Source organism: Ranitomeya imitator, chromosome 2 (assembly GCF_032444005.1).
Source record: "Ranitomeya imitator isolate aRanImi1 chromosome 2, aRanImi1.pri, whole genome shotgun sequence".
NCBI lineage: Eukaryota > Metazoa > Chordata > Amphibia > Anura > Dendrobatidae > Ranitomeya > Ranitomeya imitator.
The window spans coordinates 605555597-605579529 of NC_091283.1; the positions used below are offsets into that span (position 1 = coordinate 605555597).

Genomic DNA, 23933 nt, shown 5'->3' on the forward strand with positions numbered 1-23933 from the left:
GTAGATAAGTTCCTTGGGGCGTCTAGTTTCCAAAATGGGGTCACTTGTGGGGGAGCTCCAATTTTTAGGCACACGGGGGCTTTCCAAACGTGACATGGTGTCCGCTAAAGAGTGCAGCCAATTTTTCATTCAAAAAGTCAAATGGCGCTCCTTCCCTTCCAAGCCCTGCCGTGCGCCCAAACAGTGGTTTACCCCCACATATGAGTTATCAGCGTACTCAGGAGAAATTGGACAATAACTTTCGTGATTCAGTTTCTCCTTTTACCATTGGGAAAATAAAAAAATTGTTGCTGAAAAATCATTTTTGTGACTAAAAAGTTAAATGTTCATTTTTTCCTTCCATGTTGCTTCTGCTGCTGTGAAGCACCTGAAGGGTTAATAAACTTCTTGAATGTGGTTTTGTGCACATTGAGGGGTGCAGTTTTTAGAATGGTGTCACTTTTGGGTATTTTCAGCCATATAGACCCCTCAAACTGACTTCAAATGTGAGGTGGTCCCTAAAAAAAATGGTTTTGTAAATTTCGTTGTAAAAATGAGAAATCGCTGGTCAAATTTTAACCCTTATAACTTCCTAGCAAAAAAAAATTTTGTTTCCAAAATTGTGCTGATGTAAATTAGACGTGTGGGAAATGTTATTTATTAACTATTTTGTGTCACATAACTCTCTGGTTTAACAGAATAAAAATTCAAAATGTGAAAATTGCAAAATTTTCAAAATTTTCGCCAAATTTCCGTTTTTATCACAAATAAACACAGAATTTATTGACCTAAATTTACCACTAACATGAAGCCCAATATGTCACGAAAAACAATCTCAGAACCGCTAGGATCCATTGAAGCATTCCTGAGTTATTACCTCATAAAGGGACACTGGTTTAGAATTGCAAAAAACGGCAAAGTCTTTAAGGTCAAAATAGGCTGGGTCATGAAGGGGTTAATTCAACTAGTGAACAATGAGGGAACAGCCATGATTATCTCCCCCCAATGATGTGAGGCACACTGACATGAAATGGGAGCTGAGAGATATAAAAAGGGGCCTGCTCTTGTCACCAGTGTGCTTCTACGAGATTTCAGCATAAGAACAATGGTTCGAGCTGATGGATTACAGAACTGCTCCACTTTCCATCACTGTGCCCACAAATTAGTTTTGCTGTGCACGGTCAGCTTCCTAAGCTTGCCGAATCTCCTCTCAGTGGATGCCCGCCAAAAGTCCTTCCTGGGAATGTACTATATGCTGTTAACTATTGGTGAACCAATACAGTTTTACTGGAGGGTGATATCCTCACTCTGTGTTGTCTGAGTAGTGTTCTGCCCACGATGGAGAAGCACAGGCATTCAATAGGATGAGCCTCGGTTCATTAGGTTATTCTAAAGACAGCTAGGCCAGGGGACTAGAGTACCTACTGACCCTCGTGTCTCCACTAGGTCCAATTATAGAAACATGTAGAAATGATGGCTCTCAGTATATATGATTTTTTTACAAACTGTATTTATTGTACTGAGGTAATAAAATTTACATTTTAGCATCATTATAATTGTACTGACCCACAATAAAGATTGCACTTTTGTGTGCAGCTAAGGCCTCTTTCACACTTCCGTCTTGAGATGGCCGTCATAATGCGTCAGAGCGACGTATCGACGGACATTGTCAAAAGATCGCCAAATGAATGTAACGCATCCAGTAACGTGATGGATGCGTCTAATTTGTTAGTACCTGAATTTCAATGCATAAAATTCTGGAGAGAGAGAGAGAGAATGTTTTTTTTCTTTTCTTTTCCGGACTTGAAAAATGGTTCCAGGCATGCTCAGAATGAGTCAGTCAGCGACGGATCCGGCGTCCAGAGGCTTCCATTATAGCCGACGACGGGCAGCGCAGGACCCGTCGCTGAGCGATTTTCCGACGTACAGAAAACATGTTCCTCTGAACGTTTTCTCTGCACGATGGACCGCTATTTTCCGACGGATCCAGTGCACGACGGATGAAACGGATGGCCTTCCATCACAATCCGTCGCTAATGCAAGTCTAAGGCTACTTTCCTACTTCCGTCTTTTGTCGCAATCCGTCGTTATGGGCAAAAAACGGATCCTTCAAATGGGCTTGCAGGATGCGTTTTTTGCCCATAGACTTGTATTAGCGACAGATCGCAACTAGTGTGGAGCATTCCGATACTGCAAATATCGGGTATCGGCCGATATTCGCTGTATCGGAATTCCGATACTGAGTTCCGATATTGTTGTGATATCAGATATCGGAATCGGAAGTTTCCATAGTGCAATGATGCACTATAATGGAGTGTGGGCGGTGCATGGGCGGAGACTGCGTGTGTGTGCGGGCGGGGTCTGTGCGTGACCGTGGGGGGGTCTGTGCGTGCCTGTCGGGGCTCTGTGCGGGCTGCCGGGGCTCTGTACGGCCTGACGGGGTCTTACGTGCCTGCCGGGGCTCTGTGCGGCCTCCTGGGGCTCTGTGCGTGCCTGCCTGGGCTCTGTGCATGCCTGCCGGGGCTCTGTGCGGCCTGCCGGGGGTCTGTACGGCCTGATGGGGCACTGTGCATGCCTGCCGGGGCTCTGTAAGACCTGCCGGGGCTCTTTGCGTGCCTGCCGGGGCTCTGTGCGGGCTGCCGGGCCTCTGTGCGGCCTGCTGGGGCTCTGTTCGTGCCTGCCGGGTCTCTGTGCATGCCTGCCGGGGCTCTGTGCGTGCATGCCGGGGCTCTGTGCGTGCCTGCCGGGGCTCTGTGCGGCCTGCCGGGGCTCTGTGTGGGCTGCCGGGGCTCTGTGCGGGCATGCCGGGGCTCTGTGTGGCCTGCCGGGGCTCTGTGCGGCTTGCCGGGGCTTTTTGCGGGCTGCCGGGGCTCTGTGCGGGCTGCCGGGGGTATGTGCAGGCATCGTCCGATGGGACTACAAGTCCCATCGGACGATGCCTGCAACAGTGACAGTGATTGACACATTAGCCAATGATGGGAGAGTAGTAGTCCCATCATCCGGCTAATGTGTTGAATGTAAAAAAAAAAATATATATATTACATACATAGTACATACATACTGTAACGTTTCAGGGGCAAGAACGAGAGTGGACCCTCTGGACCGTGGTAGACCTACCTCTGGGCGAGTAAACCAGATGTTAACCAACCCCTATACAGGGGCTGTCAGGAGCAGGCCCAGAGGTCTCCTATCCACGGTAGCAGATACCAAGAGGGGCGGCTCAGGAAAGGGAGAAAACAGAGGATGAGGCAAAAACAGAAAACCTGAACCGAGGAGTACGGGACCAGAGACTGAGGACTCGGGAATGAAATGACAGGCTGGAGTAGTGGAATACCGGAGACGGAGCTGTAGGGAGAGAGGAGAGATGATGAGTGAAAATGGGAATGATGAACTGGAACAGAAGGAGAGCAAAGACGGAGCTGAAGGGAAAGGGGGAGAACCAGCACGAGACACAGAGACACAGCAGCAACGTGACCGGAGGCAAAAGCTAAAGCTAAAGACACTCAGGCACCTCCTAGCAAAGGAGGCGGCCTGAAATAGTAGGCACTCTACCTGGATTGGCTGCAGCACACCGGAGAGACACATCCGGTATCAGGAAACCAGGAAGGAATGCCTAACGCAGGATCCTGCGCACCTGCGCAGGAGCAGTATGTCTAAGACGTGGAGGAGGGGCCCGCCGAGGACGAGCGTACCGCCCACCGGAAGCCGGGCTGCAGGAATGAGCAGCAATGGAGGAATACGGACCAGCGCGCCGGGACCTGGAGAACGAGCGGCCGAGAGGAGCAGCGGCGACAGCAGGAGAAGAAGCGGGACCAGCGCGCCGTGACCTGGAAGACGAGCGGCCGAGAGGAGCAGCGGCGACAGCAGGAGAAGAAGCGGGGACAGCGCGGCGGGACCCAGACAAGGAGCGATGAGTAGCGGTAGCGGCCGTAACAGTACCCCCCTCCTTAAAATCCCCTCTCCCAATCCCGGAGAGGAATTTGTTAAGAAGACGAGGAGCATTGATATTCTCCCGAGGCTCCCACGATCTCTCCTCAGGACCAAAACCCCTCCAATCCACCAGGAAAAAATCTCTCCCACGAACCCTCTTCATGGCTAAAATATCCTTTACCTCAAAAATGTTATCGGCGCAGACAGACTGAGGAGAGGCACCAGAAGAAGGATGGAAGCGATTAAGAGTAACAGGTTTGAACAACATGGAAAGTATTGGGAATACGGAGCGAGGCAGGCAACTTCAGCTTGTAGGCGACATCGTTGACTTGACTCAGAACCTCAAAAGGACCGATGTAGCGGGGACCAAGTTTATAGGATGGAATCTTGAGCCTAATATAACGCGAGGAAAGCCAGACCTTATCGCCAGGAGAAAATGGAGAAGAATCTAAACGCCTCTTGTCGGCATGTCTCTTCATCTTAGCAGAGGCCAAATTGAGGGCCTCTTCAACTTCACCCCAGATTGCAGAGAATTTAGAAGATAAAGAATCTGCTGCCAGAACTCCAGACACGGAAGAAATTGGGAGGGGCATATTCGGATGCTGACCGAAGACAATGAAAAAAGGAGATTTAGCGGAGGACTCGTTAGAGTGATTATTATAGGCGAACTCGGCCCAAGGCAAAAGGCTGACCCAGTCATCTTGGTGGACGTTGATGAAATGACGAAGATAGGAAGCCACAATTTGATTCGTACGTTCCGCTTGGCCGTTAGTCTGTGGATGATAAGCAAACGAAAAATCCAGCGACACCTTCAAAAGTTTGCATAACGCCCTCCAAAAGTGTGACATAAATTGAACTCCTCGGTCAGACACGATGTTTTGAGGAAAACCATGGAGTCTGAAAATATTGGAAATAAAAATTTTCGCCAACTCTGGAGCCGAGGGTAGTCCAGGCAGAGGAACAAAATGAGCCATTTTAGAAAACCGATCTACGACCGTTGGGATGACAGTACAACCAGAGGATTTCGGTAAATCAGTAATGAAGTCCATGGCGATATGTTGCCACGGACAGGAAGGTACGGGAAGTGGAAGCAGACTCCCCCGAGGTAATTGTCTTGGCACCTTGTACTTAGCACAGGAGGGACAAGAGGCGACAAAGTCTTTGATATCCTGGCGTAGCGAAGGCCACCAGTAGTAGCGAGAGATGAGAAGGAAGGTCTTCTTTATTCCGGCATGACCTGCCAATTTAGAGGAATGACCCCAACGAAGCACTCTCATCTTGTCATCCTCCGTCACTAGTGTCTTACCCGGAGGAGGGCGAATCATCTTAAGAGGAGCCACCGTGACGACTTTGCAGGGATCCAGGATATGCGCAGGTTCTTCGTCAATGTCCTCTGGCTGAGAAAGTCTGGACAGAGCATCTGCCTTGACATTCTTGTCACCAGGCCGAAAACGGAGCTCGAAATCGAAGCGAGCAAAGAACAGGGACCATCGAGCTTGCCGTGGATTAAGTCTGTGCGCAGTTTGAAGGTAAGCCAAATTCTTATGGTCAGAGAAAATCACAAAAGGATGAACAGCTCCTTCAAGAAGATGCCTCCATTCTTCCAAAGCTAGCTTTATGGCCAAGAGTTCACGGTCCCCAATGGTATAATTACGTTCAGAAGCAGAGAACGTTTTAGAAAAGAAACCGCACGGAACTAATCGACCCATTTGAGACCTTTGGGAGAGTACTGCTCCGGCACCCGTGGAAGAGGCATCCACCTCGAGAACGAATGGTTTATTAACCTCTGGATGGTGAAGTACTGGAGCGGAAGAAAAGGACTTCTTCAGGAGTACAAAGGCATTCTCGACCTCCGTAGTCCAAGTCTTTGGGTTGGAACCTTTGCGAGTGAGAGCAGAGAGAGGCCGAATTATGGAGGAGAAATGGGATATGAACTGCCTGTAGTAGTTAGCGAAGCCGAGAAACCGTTGAACGGCTTTTATTCCATAGGGACGTGGTCAATGGAGAATGGCATTCACCTTTTCAGGATCCATCTTGAGGCCGGCATCCGAAATGATGTATCCGAGAAAAGGCAAAGACGTTTGTTCGAAGAGACACTTCTCATACTTGGCATAAAGGCGATTCTCTCTTAAACGTTGCAAAACCAAACGAACACTTCTTCTGTGGGACGGTAAGTCTACAGAAAAGACCAGGATGTCATCAAGATACACCACAACACAGGAGTAGAGAAGGTCACGGAAGATGTCATTAACGAATTCTTGGAAGACCGCAGGAGCGTTGCAGAGACCGAACGGCATGACTAGGTATTCATAATGACTGTCTCGAGTGTTAAATGCGGTCTTCCATTCATCACCGGCTCGAATTCGGACAAGGTTGTAAGCACCCCGAAGATCTAATTTAGTGAAAATTCGCGCTCCTCTAAGTCGATCAAAGAGTTCCGGAATGAGCGGCAGAGGATACTTGTTCTTGATCGTAATGTTGTTCAGACCTCTGTAGTCGATACAAGGACGAAGTGACCCGTCTTTCTTCTTGACGAAGAAGAATCCCGCACCTGCGGGAGAAGATGACTTTCGGATAAATCCTCTGGACAAATTTTCTTGGATATACTCGGACATGGCTTTAGTCTCAGCCGGAGAGAGTGGGTAAATTCTTCCTCTAGGCGGAGTGGAACCGGAAAGGAGTTCGATCGGACAGTCGTAGGCACGATGCGGAGGAAGAGTCTCAGCCTCTTTCTTATCAAAAACGTCTACGAAGGACCAGTACGGAGAGGGTAAACCAGAGGGAACGGAAACTGCAGAGGGCGGAACCACAGGGCTAACAGACAAGAGACACTGTTTTTGACACATAGATCCCCAACGGAGTACGTCACCAGACCGCCAGTCAAGAGTAGGTTCATGCATTCGGAGCCAAGGCAACCCTAGAAGCAAAGCATGAGCGAGGTTAGGGAGAACATAGAAAGTGATCTTCTCACGATGTAGGGCCCCGATCCATAATTCAATCTCTTCCGTAACCAAGGTGATGGCATCCTGCAAGGGTCTTCCATCCACTGAAGCGATCAGACGAGGAGAGTCCAAAGAGAGAACTGGAACGCGAAGCCTCCGAACTGCCTCAAGACTGATAAAATTGCCTGCCGCACCCGAATCCACATACTCTATTTCAGAAAATCGTTTCTGATTAAGAACAAACAGGACAGACAGACACAAGGGTTGAGAGGAATCAGAAACACCTAGGGAGGCCTCTCTTACCTGTCCTAGGCGGAGGAGTTTTCCGGTCTCTCGGGGCATGCTCGCAGTAGATGGGAAGCACTACCACAATAAAAGCAGAGTCCCTGGGAACGTCTCTCCCGACGACGCTGCTCAGCCAGCTTGACCCGATCTACCTGCATAGGTTCTGGTGCAGAGGCCGAAGAAGACAATGAAGACCGCGGACTCCCTGACCTACGGACAGATGGTGAAGGACGAACAGACCTCCTCTCTCTAGTGGACTCACGAGTTCGCTCCTGGAAGCGAAGGTCAATGCGTGTTGACAGAGAAATGAGATCTTCTAACGAGGTCGGAGTATCCCGTCCTGCCAACTCATCTTTTATCCGACTAGATAGACCTCGCCAGAAAGCGCCAACCAGGGCCTCATTGTTCCACCCTAACTCGGAGGCTAGGGTGCGAAAGCGGATGGCGTACTGAGCGACAGTAAGGGAGCCCTGTTGCAGGTTGAAAAGCGACTCGGTCGTGGAGGCTAGGCGCCCGGGCTCATCAAAAACCCGGCGGAAGGTCTCAAGGAAAAAGGCTAATTGCGAGACTATGGGATCATCCCGCTCCCACAGGGGATTGACCCAAGCCAAAGCCTCACCCTCTAAATGCAAAACCATGAAGGCCACCTTGGCCCGATCGGTAGGGTATTGTTGGGGGAGGAGTTCAAAGTGGAGGCAGCATTGGTTAAGAAATCCCCTACAAAGCTTGGGATCTCCGAAAAACATAGGAGGTTTGCCAAGACGAGGTGACGGATGGGATGAAGGAGCAAGATTAGAGTCTTGCGTACTTTGAGCAGAAGCCGTGGAAGCAGACTGCAAATTAAATAAACGGTCGTCTATGGAAGCCATATAAGACAGCATACGTGCCTGCGTATCCCCCTGCTGAGAAAGCTCTTGCTGCAGGCCTGCAATCTGAGAAGCGATAACTGGGTCGGAGGTTTGCAGAGAAGTCAGACGGGACTCCATGTTCTTTAAGAAGGACATAATGCGCTGTTGATTTTCGCGCAGATGTGCTAGCTCCTTCTGAGCAGAGAACGCGGCACCTGCGGGGTCCATGGCCTGAGTGTACTGTAACGTTTCAGGGGCAAGAACGAGAGTGGACCCTCTGGACCGTGGTAGACCTACCTCTGGGCGAGTAAACCAGATGTTAACCAACCCCTATACAGGGGCTGTCAGGAGCAGGCCCAGAGGTCTCCTATCCACGGTAGCAGATACCAAGAGGGGCGGCTCAGGAAAGGGAGAAAACAGAGGATGAGTCAAAAACAGAAAACCTGAACCGAGGAGTACGGGACCAGAGACTGAGGACTCGGGAATGAAATGACAGGCTGGATTAGTGGAATACCGGAGACGGAGCTGTAGGGAGAGAGGAGAGATGATGAGTGAAAATGGGAATGATGAACTGGAACAGAAGGAGAGCAAAGACGGAGCTGAAGGGAAAGGGGGAGAACCAGCACGAGACACAGAGACACAGCAGCAACGTGACCGGAGGCAAAAGCTAAAGCTAAAGACACTCAGGCACCTCCTAGCAAAGGAGGCAGCCTGAAATAGTAGGCACTCTACCTGGATTGGCTGCAGCACACCGGAGAGACACATGCGGTATCAGGAAACCAGGAAGGAATGCCTAACGCAGGATCCTGCGCACCTGCGCAGAAGCAGTATGTCTAAGACGTAGAGGAGGGGCCCGCCGAGGACGAGCGTACCGCCCACCGGAAGCCGGGCTGCAGGAACGAGCAGCAATGGAGGAAGACGGACCAGCGTGCCGGGACCTGGAGAACAAGCGGCCGAGAGGAGCAGCGGCGACAGCAGGAGAAGAAGCGGGACCAGCGCGCCGTGACCTGGAAGACGAGCGGCCGAGAGGAGCAGCGGTGACAGCAGGAGAAGAAGCGGGGACAGCGCGGCGGGACCCAGACAAGGAGCGGTGAGTAGCGGTAGCGGCCGTAACACATACTACATACATACAAAATACATACTACATACATACTACATACAACATACTACATACAACATACTACATACATACTACATGCAATACATTTATACATTACATACAATACATACATACAGACATACAGAACATATAACATAGATTACATACTCACCATTACTTGACGGGAGGAAGGTATCCTTCCGCACTGTATTCCTCCGCTGCTGTAAAAAAAATAGTCCCTAGTCTCACTTTTGGCATTGCTGTGTGGGAAATTTTCCCACGCAGCAATTGCCATAAAGTGAGCCATTGTCTCCTGTTAGTGTGTCACTGACGGTCCTATAGAGCAGTGACATCACCCGATGTCACTGTTCTATAGGGGAGATCGTCGTGGGACACTCGTTATTAATTGGACTACGGCGGACAGGTAGTATACGGTTTATTATTTTACGTTTTTTGCAGGCGCTGAAGTATGGTAAGTATGCTTAAATGAAGAATATTAAAATATTTTTTTCCTAATGTGTGCGTGTTTTATTAACCCTTTCCTACTTTTGGAATAATAATGGATAGGCGTCTTATTAACGCCTCTCCGTTATTAACCCGGCTTAATGTCACCTTACAATAGCAAGGTGACATTAACCCCTTATTACCCCATATCCCACCACTACACAGGAATGGGAAGAGAGGGGCTAAGTGCCAGAATTGGCGCATCTTACAGATGCTCCATTTCTGGGGCGGCTACGGACTGGTATTTGTAGGCGGTGGGAGGCCAGTTTTGATGGCCCCTCTCTAGGCTATGAATATCAGCCCGCAGCTGTCTGTGTAGCCTTTCTGACTATAAAATATAGGGGGACCCTACGTCATTTTTTGGGGGGTCCCCCTATTTTAATAGCCAGTAAAGGCTACGCAGACAGCTGCGGGCTGATATTCATAGCAGGCTACAAATATTGGCCATCGGCTTTCACCCCTCTGGAGCAGAAAATTGCACGGGAGCCCACGCCATTTTTTTCCGTTTTTTAATTTAAATTCAATGCTCATTAAGGCCTCTCTCACACTTGCGTCACTATGCGTCGGCCCGACGTATGTTATGATCAGGTGGCCTTGGAGCAGCATGAAATGACCTTCGCTGGAGCAGTGGTAACTATACTGACCGCAAACCCTGATCCTATCACCGCAACTAGAAGTAGCCATGGGGTGTGCCTAACCAGACCTAGACACCTCGACACAGCCTAAGGACTAAATATCCCTAAAGATGGAAATAGGAAAACTCTCTTGCCTCAGAGTAGACCCCCAAAGGATAGGTAGACCCCCACAAATAATGACTGTGAGTAGGAGAGGAAAAGACACACGCAGACAGAAAACAGGGATAAGCAAAGGAGGCCACTTCTACCTAGAAAGGAAAGGATAGTACAGGATACTATGCGGTCAGCATAAAACACTACAAAATATCCACAGCAGAAAAATACAAAAACTCCACCACCTAACTAAAGATGTGGAGAGTATATCTGCGACTCCAGCGAGTCCAACTAGACTGAGAAAAACATCAGGCACTGTCTAGCAGGAACAAAATAGAAACAAGATAAGCACAGAAAATAAACACACAGCAGTGTGTCTAAAAAAATGAAGCAAACACTTATCTTAGCTGAATTGGCAGCAAGTAGGACAGGCCAGGCAGAGGACCAACACTTCCAAAGGAACATCGACTACTGGCAAGGACTAATGAGTCCTGCACAGCTAAATACCCCAGTCAGAATTGCAATTAGCAAAAACACCTGTCCAAGACTGCTGCTCAGGAACAACTGCATTACCATGAACAACCACCGGAGGGAGCCCAAGAGCAGAATTCACAACAGTACCCCCCCCCTTGAGGAGGGGTCACCGAACCCTCACCAGAGCCCCCAGGCCGGTCAGGACGAGCAAGATGAAAGGCACGACCCAAATCAGCGGCATGGACATCAGAGGCCGAAACCCAAGAATTATCCTCCTGGCCATAACCCTTCCATTCGACAAGGTACTGAAGCTTTCACCTCGAAAAACGAGAATCCAAAATCTTCTCAACCACATATTCCAACTCCCCATCGACCAACACAGGGGCCGGAGGATCAACAGAAGGAACAACGGGCTCCACATATTTCCGCAACAAAGATCTATGGAAGACATTATGGATAGCAAAAGAGGCCGGAAGCACCAGATGAAAAGACACCGGATTAATAATCTCAGAAATCCTATAAGGACCAATAAACCGAGGCTTAAACTTAGGAGAAGAAACCTTCATAGGAACATGACGGGAAGATAACCAAACCAGATCCCCAACCCGAAGCCGGGAACCAACACAGCGACGTCGGTTAGCAAAACGTTGAGCCTCCTCCTGAGACAACCCCAAATTGTCTACCACCTGAGCCCAAATCTGCTGCAACCTGTCAACCACAGAATCCACACCAGGAAAGTCAGAAGACTCAACCTGCCCAGAAGAAAAACGGGGATGAAAACCAAAATTACAAAAAAAAGGCGAAACCAAAGTAGCCGAACTAGCCCGATTATTAAGGGAAAACTCGGCCAATGGCAAAAAGCCACCCAATCATCCTGATCAGCAGACACAAAGCATCTCAAATAAGTCTCCAAAGTCTGATTAGTACGCTCGGTCTGACCATTTGTCTGAGGATGAAATGCAGAAGAAAAAGACAAATCAATGCCCAGCCTAGCACAAAAGGCCCGCCAAAACCTAGAAACAAACTGGGAACCTCTGTCGGACACAATATTCTCAGGAATACCATGCAAACGGACCACATGCTGAAAAAACAATGGAACCAAATCAGAAGAAAAAGGCAATTTAGGCAAAGGCACCAAATGAACCATCTTAGAGAATCGGTCACAAACAACCCAGATAACCGACATCCTCTGGGAAACAGGAAGATCGGAAATAAAATCCATAGAAATATGCGTCCAGGGCCTCTCAGGGACCGGCAATGGCAAAAGCAACCCACTAGCATGGGAGCAACAAGGCTTGGCCCGCGCACAAGTCCCACAGGACTGCACAAAAGACCGCACATCACGCGATAAAGAAGGCCACCAAAATGACCTACCAACCAAGTCTCTGGTACCAAAAATGCCAGGATGACCAGCCAACACAGAACAGTGAACCTCAGAAATCACTCTACTAGTCCATCTGTCAGGAACAAACAGCTTCCCCACAGGAGAACGATCAGGTTTGTCAGCCTGAAATTTCTGAAGAACCCGTCGTAAATCAGGAGAAACGTCAGAAAGGACCACCCATTCCTTCAAAATACCGACTGGTTCCAAGACCTCAGGAGAATCAGGTAAAAAACTCCTAGAGAGGGCATCAGCCTTAATATTCTTAGAACCCGGAAGGTACGAGACCACGAAATCAAAATGAGAAAAAAACAAGGACCATCGAGCCTGTCTAGGATTCAACCGTTTGGCAGACTCGAGGTAAATCAGATTCTTATGATCAGTCAAGACCACAATACGGTGCTTAGCTCCCTCAAGCCAATGTCGCCACTCCTCAAACGCCCACTTCATAGCCAACAACTCCCGATTGCCGACATCATAATTGCGTTCAGCAGGCGAAAACTTACAGGAAAAGAAGGCACATGGTTTCATTAAGGAACCAACAGGATCCCTCTGAGACAAAACAGCCCCTGCCCCAATCTCAGAAGCGTCAACCTCAACCTGAAACGGAAGAGAAACATCCGGTTGACGCAACACAGGAGCAGAAGTAAAACAATGCTTAAGTTCCTGAAAGGCAGAGACAGCCGCAGGGGACCAATTCGCCACATCAGCGCCCTTCTTCGTCAAATCAGTCAAGGGTTTAACCACGCTGGAAAAATTAGCAATGAAACGGCGATAAAAATTAGCAAAACCCAAAAATTTCTGAAGGCTCTTCACGGATGTGGGCTGAATCCAGTCATGAATGGCCTGAACCTTAACCGGATCCATCTCTATAGACAAGGGAGAAAAAATAAAGCCCAAAAAGGAAACCTTCTGCACCCCAAAAAGACACTTAGACCCTTTCACAAACAAGGCATTGTCACGAAGGATCTGAAATACCATCCTGACCTGCTGCACATGAGACTCCCAATCATCGGAAAAAATCAAAATATCGTCCAAATATACAATCAGGAATTTATCAAGATAATCCCGGAAGATATCATGCATGAAGGACTGAAAAACAGATGGAGCATTAGAGAGTCCGAATGGCATCACAAGGTATTCAAAATGGCCCTCGGGCGTGTTAAACGCAGTTTTCCATTCATGACCCTGCTTAATACGAACAAGATTATAAGCCCCCCGAAGGTCAATCTTAGTAAACCAACTAGCTCCCTTAATCCTAGCAAACAAATCGGAAAGCAAAGGTAAAGGATATTGAAACTTGACCGTGATCTTATTCAAGAGGCGATAATCAATACAGGCTCTTAAGGAACCATCTTTTTTAGCAACAAAAAAGAACCCCGCTCCCAACGGTGAAGAAGATGGCCGAATATGCCCTTTCTCCAAAGACTCCTTAATATAGCTCCGCATGACGGTATGTTCAGGCACAGACAGGTTGAAAAGTCGACCCTTAGGAAACTTACAGCCAGGAATCAAGTCAATAGCACAATCGCAGTCCCTGAGCGGTGGAAGGAAACTGGACTTGGGCTCATCGAATACATCCTGAAAATCAGACAAAAACTCCGGAATTTCAGAAGAGGGAGAAGGGGCGATAAACATCAGAGGAACATCATTATGAACCCCCTGACAACCCCAACTAGTCACAGACATGGTCTTCCAATCCAAAACAGGATTATGTACTTGCAACCATGGAAAACCCAGCACGATAGCATCATGCAAATTATGTGTGACGCCCAGGAGACCGGGGTACCCAGCACCGGACCAATGGAGTCTGTCTCTTGAGGGGGATGTCACGGGTGACTTGACCCGGTGCTGTGGCCTCAGGCAATGCACAGTGTAAGGGGTATCGTGAGGGGACAGGCACTTACTTGATCAGCAGCAGGTTCTCCCAGCGGTGACGATCCCGATCCTGGATAGATGGCTATTGTCCAAATGAAAGACTGAGGCACTGAAACGTTTAACCAGTTTACTTTAACATAAAAGGATTTACAACCAGTCCTGTCACCGGAGTCTGTATGGGAACTCTGAGTTACTTTGACCCTGCCGGGGTCTTCGCCTCTTATTGTGCGCAATTTCTGTGTGGCCCTGCTGCTGTATGTGAACTGGCTGCCGGCCCAATCTGTCCCCTCCGGGTCCTGGTTCGACGGGCAACCCGAGTCCTTTTATCGGTTTACCCCCTCTGGGAGTACCGCTGAACTCTGTGTCTGTTGCTGCGTCCGGCCCTAGTGAAGCTGATATCACCTCACGTTTTTCCGGTTGCTGTATTATATATAATGAATACAGCCACGGATCCGGTATCCGTCTTTGCGCCTGTTCTGGGTAGTGATTAATGCTACCCGGTTCTCACAATGTCCTTTTTCTCTATCCCTCTTCTCCTCAGGCCGGTGATTTAGGCCTGGTAACAGTCACAGGGCTGTTAGAGATTCAACTGTATGACCTCTCACTATCAGCTCCTTAGCCCAACTGCCATTTCTTCTCTCAGACCAGAATGGATCAAGGGGAGTCTCTGGAGCTCCCCCTTCTGGCCGGAGGTGGTAGTGCAGTCTTGCTATTTTAGTATTTGTACTTACTGTCAGTAACTATTTTTGTGGCAAATACCCCTAGGGGTGCCACATTCCCCCTTAGTTAAGAACAGTACTCCGGGACTGTGGGACAATAAAATTTTGAAATAACAATTAATATGTACAGAGTCTTAAAAATGAAAAGTTACAAAAACCACTCAAGGAAACAAAAATAGAGTTCTGTAAAAAGTCACTTCAAATAGCGTCCATTAATACAGTTCTATCCTTGAAGGTATTAGGAACGGCACTGTACTTAGTGTCCAGGAATTTAGTTCCATTTTTCCAACGGAGTTATCAATATAAAGTCTAAAGAAAGTTCAAAAAGAGCAAAAAGCAAAGTTCAAAAAGCAGTCTTTCCGGAGCTTTGATTTAGTGCCTCCGGGCTGATAAAAAGTTCAAGAATATGCAATAAGTTCATACAGACAAGTCTCTGTAGGCACTGGGCTTAAACGTTGCAGACTGATAGCAATGACTATACTACATTTTCTGTTTAACTATATACGGCATAACATATATACAATTCACATTATGAGCTTTATAGTTGGTAATCTGCATACCTGGCCGGTAATTGACCCTGGGTACTACGCTGTGATCTACGTAATAGCGGTGTCTCTTCATGTGGTATACTACTGTCTACTGCGGATGTAGTATCTGCCCGCTCTGCTAAAGATAATTCCACGACTATGGAGTTGGCAAGTCCACCGTGAATGGGATTACTCTGACCAGGAATCTGTTCTTCCTGGCCTGGAACCTCCTGTAGTACGGGGTCAGCCTCTTCCTGTCTTGGGACTTCTGGTATTGGGTTCGGTGTTGGGTAAAAGGCCACCATGGGAACCACTACTGCACCATGGTATGTTAGTAGGGTTTTGGGAAAGTCTCCTATACAGGTGTGATACACTTCCTCTTCTTTTTCCTTTACTGGTTGAACCTGTATGGGTTGAATAACTTCTGGTTCTGGCTGGACAACGTCTGGCTCTTTCAATGCTTCCGGACACAATTTAAGATTGTCTCTTGACACTAGTACAGATGTTAAGCCTCCGTTTTTGCTAATGAGACACATTTTAGGATTATCCACTCTTGTTGGTAAAACTGTGTAGGGTACGGCTTCCCACTGATTGTCCAGTTTATTGGTTCGACGATTTCTCTTGAGCACTTGGTCACCCGGTCTTAATGGGGTCGCTAGAGCATTCTGGTTGAAAGTTCGCTCTTGTCTTTCTCTAGTTTGCTGAAGGCTTCTTTCCACACTCTCTTGCACTTGGCGATACTGCTTTTGCCGTATGATATCCCAATTGGAGTCTTGAACTTCTGCGTCTGGTTTCAGAATTCCCATTTCTAGATCGATTGGTAATTGGCCGGGTCTTGCACGCATAAGGTAAGCTGGGGTGCAGTTGGTGGAGCTCACCGGGACATGATTATACAGATCCACCAAGTCAGGTAATTTCTCTGGCCATTGATTCCTTTCTGTCTCAGGTAAAGTCTTTAGTAGGTCTATTACAATATGGTTCATCTTCTCGCATAAGCCGTTTGTTTGTGGATGATAGGCCGTCGTCCGGATCTTTTTGCAACCATACATATTACAGAATTCTCTGAAGATCTCTGATTCAAAGGCTGTACCTTGGTCGGTGAGAACCTGTTCCGGATATCCATGGGGTCTACAAAAGTACGTTTGGAACGCTTTGGCTGCTGTTTTTGCTGTCAGATCTTTTACGGGTACTACTACCAAGAAACGTGAATAATGGTCCACGATGGTCAAGGCATAGACATAGCCGGACCGGCTTGGTGTCAACTTCACGTGGTCCATGGCTACAAGTTCAAGTGGTTGTTTGGTGATTATGGGCTGCAGTGGTGCTCTTTGGTTCTTTTGATCGTTTCTTCTGAGGTTGCACGGGCCACAATTTCTGCACCACTGTTCGATTGATTTTCTCATCCCGACCCAATAAAATCTTTCTCTTAGAAGTACTTCTAACTTTTTCCAACCGAAGTGACCAGCACCATTAAGGTAAGCTTCGAGGACCATCTTGACATCTTGTTTAGGCACGATAATCTGCCAAACCAATTCATGTGTTTTCGGATTGGTGTACCTTCTACAGAGCTTCCCTTGATACAGGAACATTTTGCCTCTCTCTTTCCAGAGTTGATGCGTCTCTTCTGGGGCATACTCATCGGGATATGCACTTTGCTCAGTTAACAGTTCCTTCACCAACTTCACAGCCGGATTGCTGTCTTGGGTGTCAGCCCATCTATGGTGTGCTAACGGATTTAAATTCACCTCTTGTTGTTTCTGATAGGTACTTGACTGATGATGTTTTGCCTTGGGATGATGGAAGGCTGGTAGTTCAATTTCTTCAAGCTCCCCCATTTCTTCTTCTACATCTCTCAAGTGTGGCATCCGGGATAGGGCATCGGCATTTCCATTCTTGCGACCTGCTCGATACTTGATCTTGAAGTTGTAATTAGATAACCGGGCTATCCATCGCTGTTCTAACGCACCTAATTTGGCTGTGTCCAGGTGGGTCAACGGATTGTTGTCAGTATAGACAATAAATTCTGCAGCGGCCAGATAGTGTTTGAAACGTTCAGTCACAGCCCAAACTACTGCCAGTAGTTCCAACTTGAAGGAGCTGTAATTTTCTGAATTTCTTTCAGTAGGCCGGAGCTTTCTACTTGCAAAGGCGATGACTTTCTCCCGACCTTCTTGCTTTTGTGACAGCACCGCTCCTAGTCCCACATTACTGGCATCGGTGTAGAGGATGAAAGGTTGATGGTAATCTGGGTATGCCAGAACCTCTTCTCCGGTTAGTGCCTTCTTTAGTTGTTCAAAGGAGTCTTCCCTTTCGTCGTTCCACTGAAAAGGAGGGTTTCGGTTTGAAGGTTTCTTCGTCTGCCCTACCAAGGTGTCTTGCAAGGGTGCTGCCAACTTGGTAAATCCTTTTATAAATCTGCGATAGTAACCCACCAATCCCAGGAATTGTCTCACTTCTTTTGCGCTGGTAGGTCTTGGCCGATCCCTTATGGCGCTTATTTTCTCGGGATCTGGTGCTACTCCCTCCGAATTCACGATGTGTCCCAGGTACTGTACCTTTGGCTTGAGAAGGTGACATTTGGATGGCTTGACTTTCATGCCATACCTGGATAAGGCTTCGAACACTTCTGCCAGGTCTATTAAGTGTTGTTCGTAAGTCTTTGAGTAGACGATCACATCATCTAGGTACAGGAGGACGGTCTCGAAGTTCTTGTGTCCGAGGCAGCATTCCATCAGCCGCTGGAAGGTACCGGATGCGTTGCAGAGTCCGAACGGCATGCGATTAAATTCACATAGACCCATTGGTGTGGTGAATGCCGTCTTTTCCTTATCTCTCTCAGCCACAGGGACTTGCCAATACCCGTTTGTTAAGTCTAAGGTGGAAAAATAATTAGCAGATTTCAAAGCAGTTAAGGACTCTTCTATCCTAGGCAAGGGGTAGGCGTTTTTATGGGTGACGTTATTAATCTTCCGGTAGTCTACGCACATTCTCATGGTTCCGTCCTTTTTTTTGACAATCACTAGAGGGGCCGCCCAGGGGCTACAGCTGTCTCTTATTACCCCGGCCTGTTTCATTTCCCTCAGCATATCTTTTGCACATTGATAGTGAGCGGGCGGTATGGGTCTATATCTTTCTTTTATTGGGGGATGGTCACCTGTGGGGATTGTGTGTTCTACCCCTTCTATCCGTCCGAAGTCCAATGGGTGTTTACTGAAGACTTGTTCATATTCCGTCACTAGCCTATACACCCCTTGTTTTTGATGGGTAGGTGTTGAATTTATGCCCACGTGTAGCTGTTGGCACCAATCCTCCATTTCTCCATCTGAGCCATTGCCTTCCACCTGACAGGTTGGTTCTAAGGGCTCAATGGTTGTGATGGCATTGTTGTCAACAGTATATAGCTTTGCCATTGTAGCATACCTTGGCAAAGTGACCTCTTCCTCTCCACAGTTCAAAAGTCGTATCGGCACTCGTCCCCGGTGTACCTCGACTATCCCTCGTGCTGTGAGTATAGTGGGCCTGCTGTCGGTGTACACTGGTTCTATTAAGGCTTGATAATCTCGTCCCTTAGTACCAATGGCTGCTCTACACCATACCATCATTTCTGTTTTTGGTGGGATTACAATAGACGTTGGATCACTTACCCTCACACTGCCGATTTCTCCACCTGCAACTTCTACCTGTTGCCTTAACATCAATACTTTTATTTCCCTCCGGAGAACTCTCTGCTGGCAGGATTGGGCAGTTTCAGCAATTTGCTGTAAGACAGAAATGACTTCGGAAAAGCAGTTCTCTAACACATTCATTCCTATCAATACAGTTGGTTCACAGTTCCGCCGGTCAACATCAACAACAATTATACCCTGTTTCTTCAGTTCTACTTTACCAATCTTTATGGTCATCTCCCTGAATCCTAGTTTCGGTACCAACTTACCATTACTGGCCCATATATCTAGTTCAACATCAGAGGGCCCTTTATCAATATCTGCATCAGCCCAGTACCTCTTATAAAGGATATACGGTATAGATGAAATCTGGGAACCTGTGTCCAGCAAAGCGTTGAGGGGAATTCCGTCCAGCACGATAGGGATAATGGGTCGTCCTCCGATGTACCTGTCGTGCCAGGGTGTTGGGCCTTGAAAGTTCATTCCTGCGAAGCGGCCCGCATTCCCAGGGGATTCCCGTTTAAATCACAATCTCGTGCAAAGTGGCCCGGCTGCTGGCAACGGTGGCAAATGGGCTGTCCATCCGGTTGGTAGCGGTCGCGGGGTCGTCCTCTCCATGTCGGGTATCTCCGGGGTCTCATCCATGGAACATCCTCTCTACAGTTTGCCAACTCCATCTTGTGTCCTCTCATCTCCTGCATGGTTTTAGCCATTGAAGCAACAACATCAGCTAAAGAGTCAAGCTTTTGTTGAAGAGCCTCATTAGTACTGGGCCCCAGGGGCTTAGCAATGGCCCCAGACATAGCTGATGTCACTGGCACTCCCTGTTGTTGAGGTGCCTCTGCCATGGGTTGCGCAGGATCCTGATCCCGAGGTGCCTCTGCCAGCTGGAGACGTATAGCGCTCTCCTTTAATTGGGCAAATGTCAATTCAGGGTTCTTAAAAACAAGCATGCTCACATGCCCCCGGTGAGAAGGGGTGTAGAGTCCCTCAATAAATTGATCTCTTAGCAGTTTATCCGCTCCGGTGTTAAAAATGGGTTCAGCCAGTGTAAGTGATTTAAGGGCTTCCTGCAGGTTTAAGGCAAAGTCTCTCACGCCCTCATTAGCTTTTTGTTTGCAATTAAAGAATCGTATTTTAGCTTTGCTGCTGGCCGTGGTTTCAAATGTAGCTTTTAATCCAGCAAATATGCGTTCAACAGTGCCTTTTAGATCAGCTGCCCATGCTGTGACTTCTCGCTTAGCATGGCCACTTAACTGCATCATCAGGAGACTAACACGCTGAACTTCACCCACAGGGAACATGTCAAAATGGGCCAGCATCTTTTCTCTGAAATCATCAAGGGTATTAGGCTCACCTTCATACATTGGAAGCCATGGGCCACCCGGGGTATATGGCATCAGCAGCGGCATGATGGGCGCCACTCCTTGCACCGCTGCGCTGCCGGACTCTCTATTGACACTCTGTCTTTTAGCTGCATTAGCGTTGCCGGGTGCTGCGGCGTCTCCGTGCTGCGACATACTGTGCCCCCTTAGTTAATCCGGACCCTTCCGGTCCTCCGCTTCCGTCGGGATAGTGTAGATTCGTTCCGCTGTGCAGCAGGATCGATTTTCCCCTTGCTCTGATGTCAGAGCGCTCAGCTTGGTGCCGCCCACAATGACACGCCCCCTGCTGCTCCCACCCACCGCGCTCTGTAATGGCGGATTCTGAAGTTTTTCAGTCAGACTGGGGTCAGGTAATGGCGTAGCTCAATTAACAGTCTCGTGCCTAACGGTTATGAAGTGATTACCTCAGGGGATGGCGGCCATCTTTACTCCATTATAACCAATGGGGAAAAGTCACTTTCAATAGTTTTCAATGGGGAAATGGAATTTTCTTTAATAAAGTCAATTTTCAAGATTTTTCATCCAAGTTTTCACAATTTTGGACTCCAATCATGGCACACAATACCCGGTATACGGGCTGGCTGAATCCTGTTCGTGACGCCAATTGTGACGCCCAGGAGACCGGGGTACCCAGCACCGGACCAATGGAGTCTGTCTCTTGAGGGGGATGTCACGGGTGACTTGACCCGGTGCTGTGGCCTCAGGCAATGCACAGTGTAAGGGGTATCGTGAGGGGACAGGCACTTACTTGATCAGCAGCAGGTTCTCCCAGCGGTGACGATCCCAATCCTGGATAGATGGCTATTGTCCAAATGAAAGACTGAGGCACTGAAACGTTTAACCAGTTTACTTTAACATAAAAGGATTTACAACCAGTCCTGTCACCGGAGTCTGTATGGGAACTCTGAGTTACTTTGACCCTGCCAGGGTCTTCGCCTCTTATTGTGCGCAATTTCTGTGTGGCCCTGCTGCTGTATGTGAACTGGCTGCCGGCCCAATCTGTCCCCTCCGGGTCCTGGTTCGACGGGCAACCCGAGTCCTTTTATCGGTTTACCCCCTCTGGGAGTACCGCTGAACTCTGTGTCTGTTGCTGCGTCCGGCCCTAGTGAAGCTGATATCACCTCACGTTTTTCCGGTTGCTGTATTATATATAATGAATACAGCCACGGATCCGGTATCCGTCTTTGCGCCTGTTCTGGGTAGTGATTAATGCTACCCGGTTCTCACAATGTCCTTTTTCTCTATCCCTCTTCTCCTCAGGCCGGTGATTTAGGCCTGGTAACAGTCACAGGGCTGTTAGAGATTCAACTGTATGACCTCTCACTATCAGCTCCTTAGCCCAACTGCCATTTCTTCTCTCAGACCAGAATGGATCAAGGGGAGTCTCTGGAGCTCCCCCTTCTGGCCGGAGGTGGTAGTGCAGTCTTGCTATTTTAGTATTTGTACTTACTGTCAGTAACTATTTTTGTGGCAAATACCCCTAGGGGTGCCACATATGCAACACCAGAAATCGACACTCTTCCTGATTAGGGTCGGCGCCATGCACATGGTCACCTGTGTCCAAAACTGGGGCTTATTTTTAGCCAAGGGTGTAGCATCAATGCCCCTTAACGGAATAGGGTTCTGCAAAGGCTGCAAGGGAAAACCACAACGCCTGGCAAACTCAAAGTCCATTAAGTTCAAGGCGGCGCCTGAATCCACAAACGCCATGACAGAAAATGATGACAATGAACAGATCAAGGACACAGATAACAGAAATTTAGGTTGTACAGTACTGATGGTAAATGAACTGGCGATCCTCTTGGTCCGCTTAGGGCAGACAGAAATGACATGGGAAGCGTCGCCACAATAATAACACAACCCATTCTGACGTCTGAAACCTTGTCGTTCCGTTCTAGACAGAATCCTATCACACTGCATTGGCTCAGGAATTTGCTCTGAGGATAACGCCATAGCGCGAACAGTTCTGCGCTCCCGCAAGCGCTGATCAATCTGAATGGCCAGAGACATAGAATCACTCAGACTGGAGGGTGTGGGAAACCACACCATAACATCTTTAACGGTTTCAGAAAGACCCTTTCTGAAAATTGCCGCCAAAGCATCATTATTCCATTTAGTCAATACAGACCATTTTCTGAATTTCTGACAATACAATTCTGCCGCCTCTTGACCCTGAGACAGGGCCAACAAGGTCTTCTCAGCTTGATCCACCGAATTAGGTTCATCATACAGTAATCCTAACGCCTGAAAGAAGGAGTCTACATTAAGCAAAGCAGGATCCCCAGATGCCAGGGAAAGTGCCCAATCCTGTGGATCACCACACAGCAGGGAAATGATGATTTTAACTTGTTGAATGGAATCACCAGAGGATTGAGGTTTCAATGCAAAAAACAGTTTACAGTTGTTTTTAAAACTCAAAAATTTGGACCTGTCACCAAAAAACAAATCAGGAGTAGGTATCTTCGGTTCTAAATCAGGAGTCTGAACAATGTGATCAGAAATACCCTGTACTCCAGCAGCAAGCTGGTCTATACGAGAAACTAATTCCTGAACATTTATGCTAGCACAAGGCTCTTCAGCCACCCAGAGATAAAGAGGGAGGAGAAGACAAAACAGGCTGGAGAAAAAAAAATAGCTCAAGATCTTTCCTCCCTTCTTCTGAGATGCAATTAACTCATTGCTGGCCAGTAGTACTGTTATGATCAGGTGGCCTTGGAACAGCATGAAATGACCTTCGCTGGAGCAGTGGTAACTATACTGACCGCAAACCCTGATCCTATCACCGCAACTAGAAGTAGCCGTGGGGTGTGCCTAACTAGACCTAGACACCTCGACACAGCCTAAGGACTAAATATCCCTAAAGATGGAAATAGGAAAACTCTCTTGCCTCAGAGTAGACCCCCAAAGGATAGGTAGCCCCCCACAAATAATGACTGTGAGTAGGAGAGGAAAAGACACACGCAGACAGAAAACAGGGATAAGCAAAGGAGGCCACTTCTACCTAGATAGGAAAGGATAGTACAGGATACTATGCGGTCAGCATAAAACACTACAAAATATCCACAGCAGAAAAATACAAAAACTCCACCACCTAACTAAAGATGTGGAGAGTATATCTGTGACTCCAGCGAGTCCAACTAGACTGAGAAAAACATCAGGCACAGTCTAGCAGGAACAAAATAGAAACAAGATAAGCACAGAAAATAAACACACAGCAGTGTGTCTAAAAAAATGAAGCAAACACTTATCTTAGCTGAATTGGCAGCAAGTAGGACAGGCCAGGCAGAGGACCAACACTTCCAAAGGAACATTGACTACTGGCAAGGACTAATGAGTCCTGCACAGCTAAATACCCCAGTCAGAATTGCAATTAGCAAAAACTCCTGTCCAAGACTGCTGCTCAGGAACAACTGCATTACCATCAACAACCACCGGAGGGAGCCCAAGAGCAGAATTTACAACAGACGTAACGACGCACGTTGTGAAATTTGTGCACGACGTGGGCAGCGGAGGCAGTTTTTCAACGCATCCACTGCCCATTCTGAAGTCCGGGTAGGACAGGGCGGAGTTTCGGCCGCACATGCGCGGT

At 48.0% G+C, this 23933-nt stretch overlaps 1 protein-coding gene across 1 annotated transcript in view; it reads left to right on the plus strand.

Annotated features, from left to right (window-relative positions):
• C2H17orf67 (chromosome 2 C17orf67 homolog) overlaps nt 1-23933 on the plus strand; it is a 76970-nt gene that overhangs the window by 41314 nt on the left and 11723 nt on the right. The window lies entirely within an intron of this gene.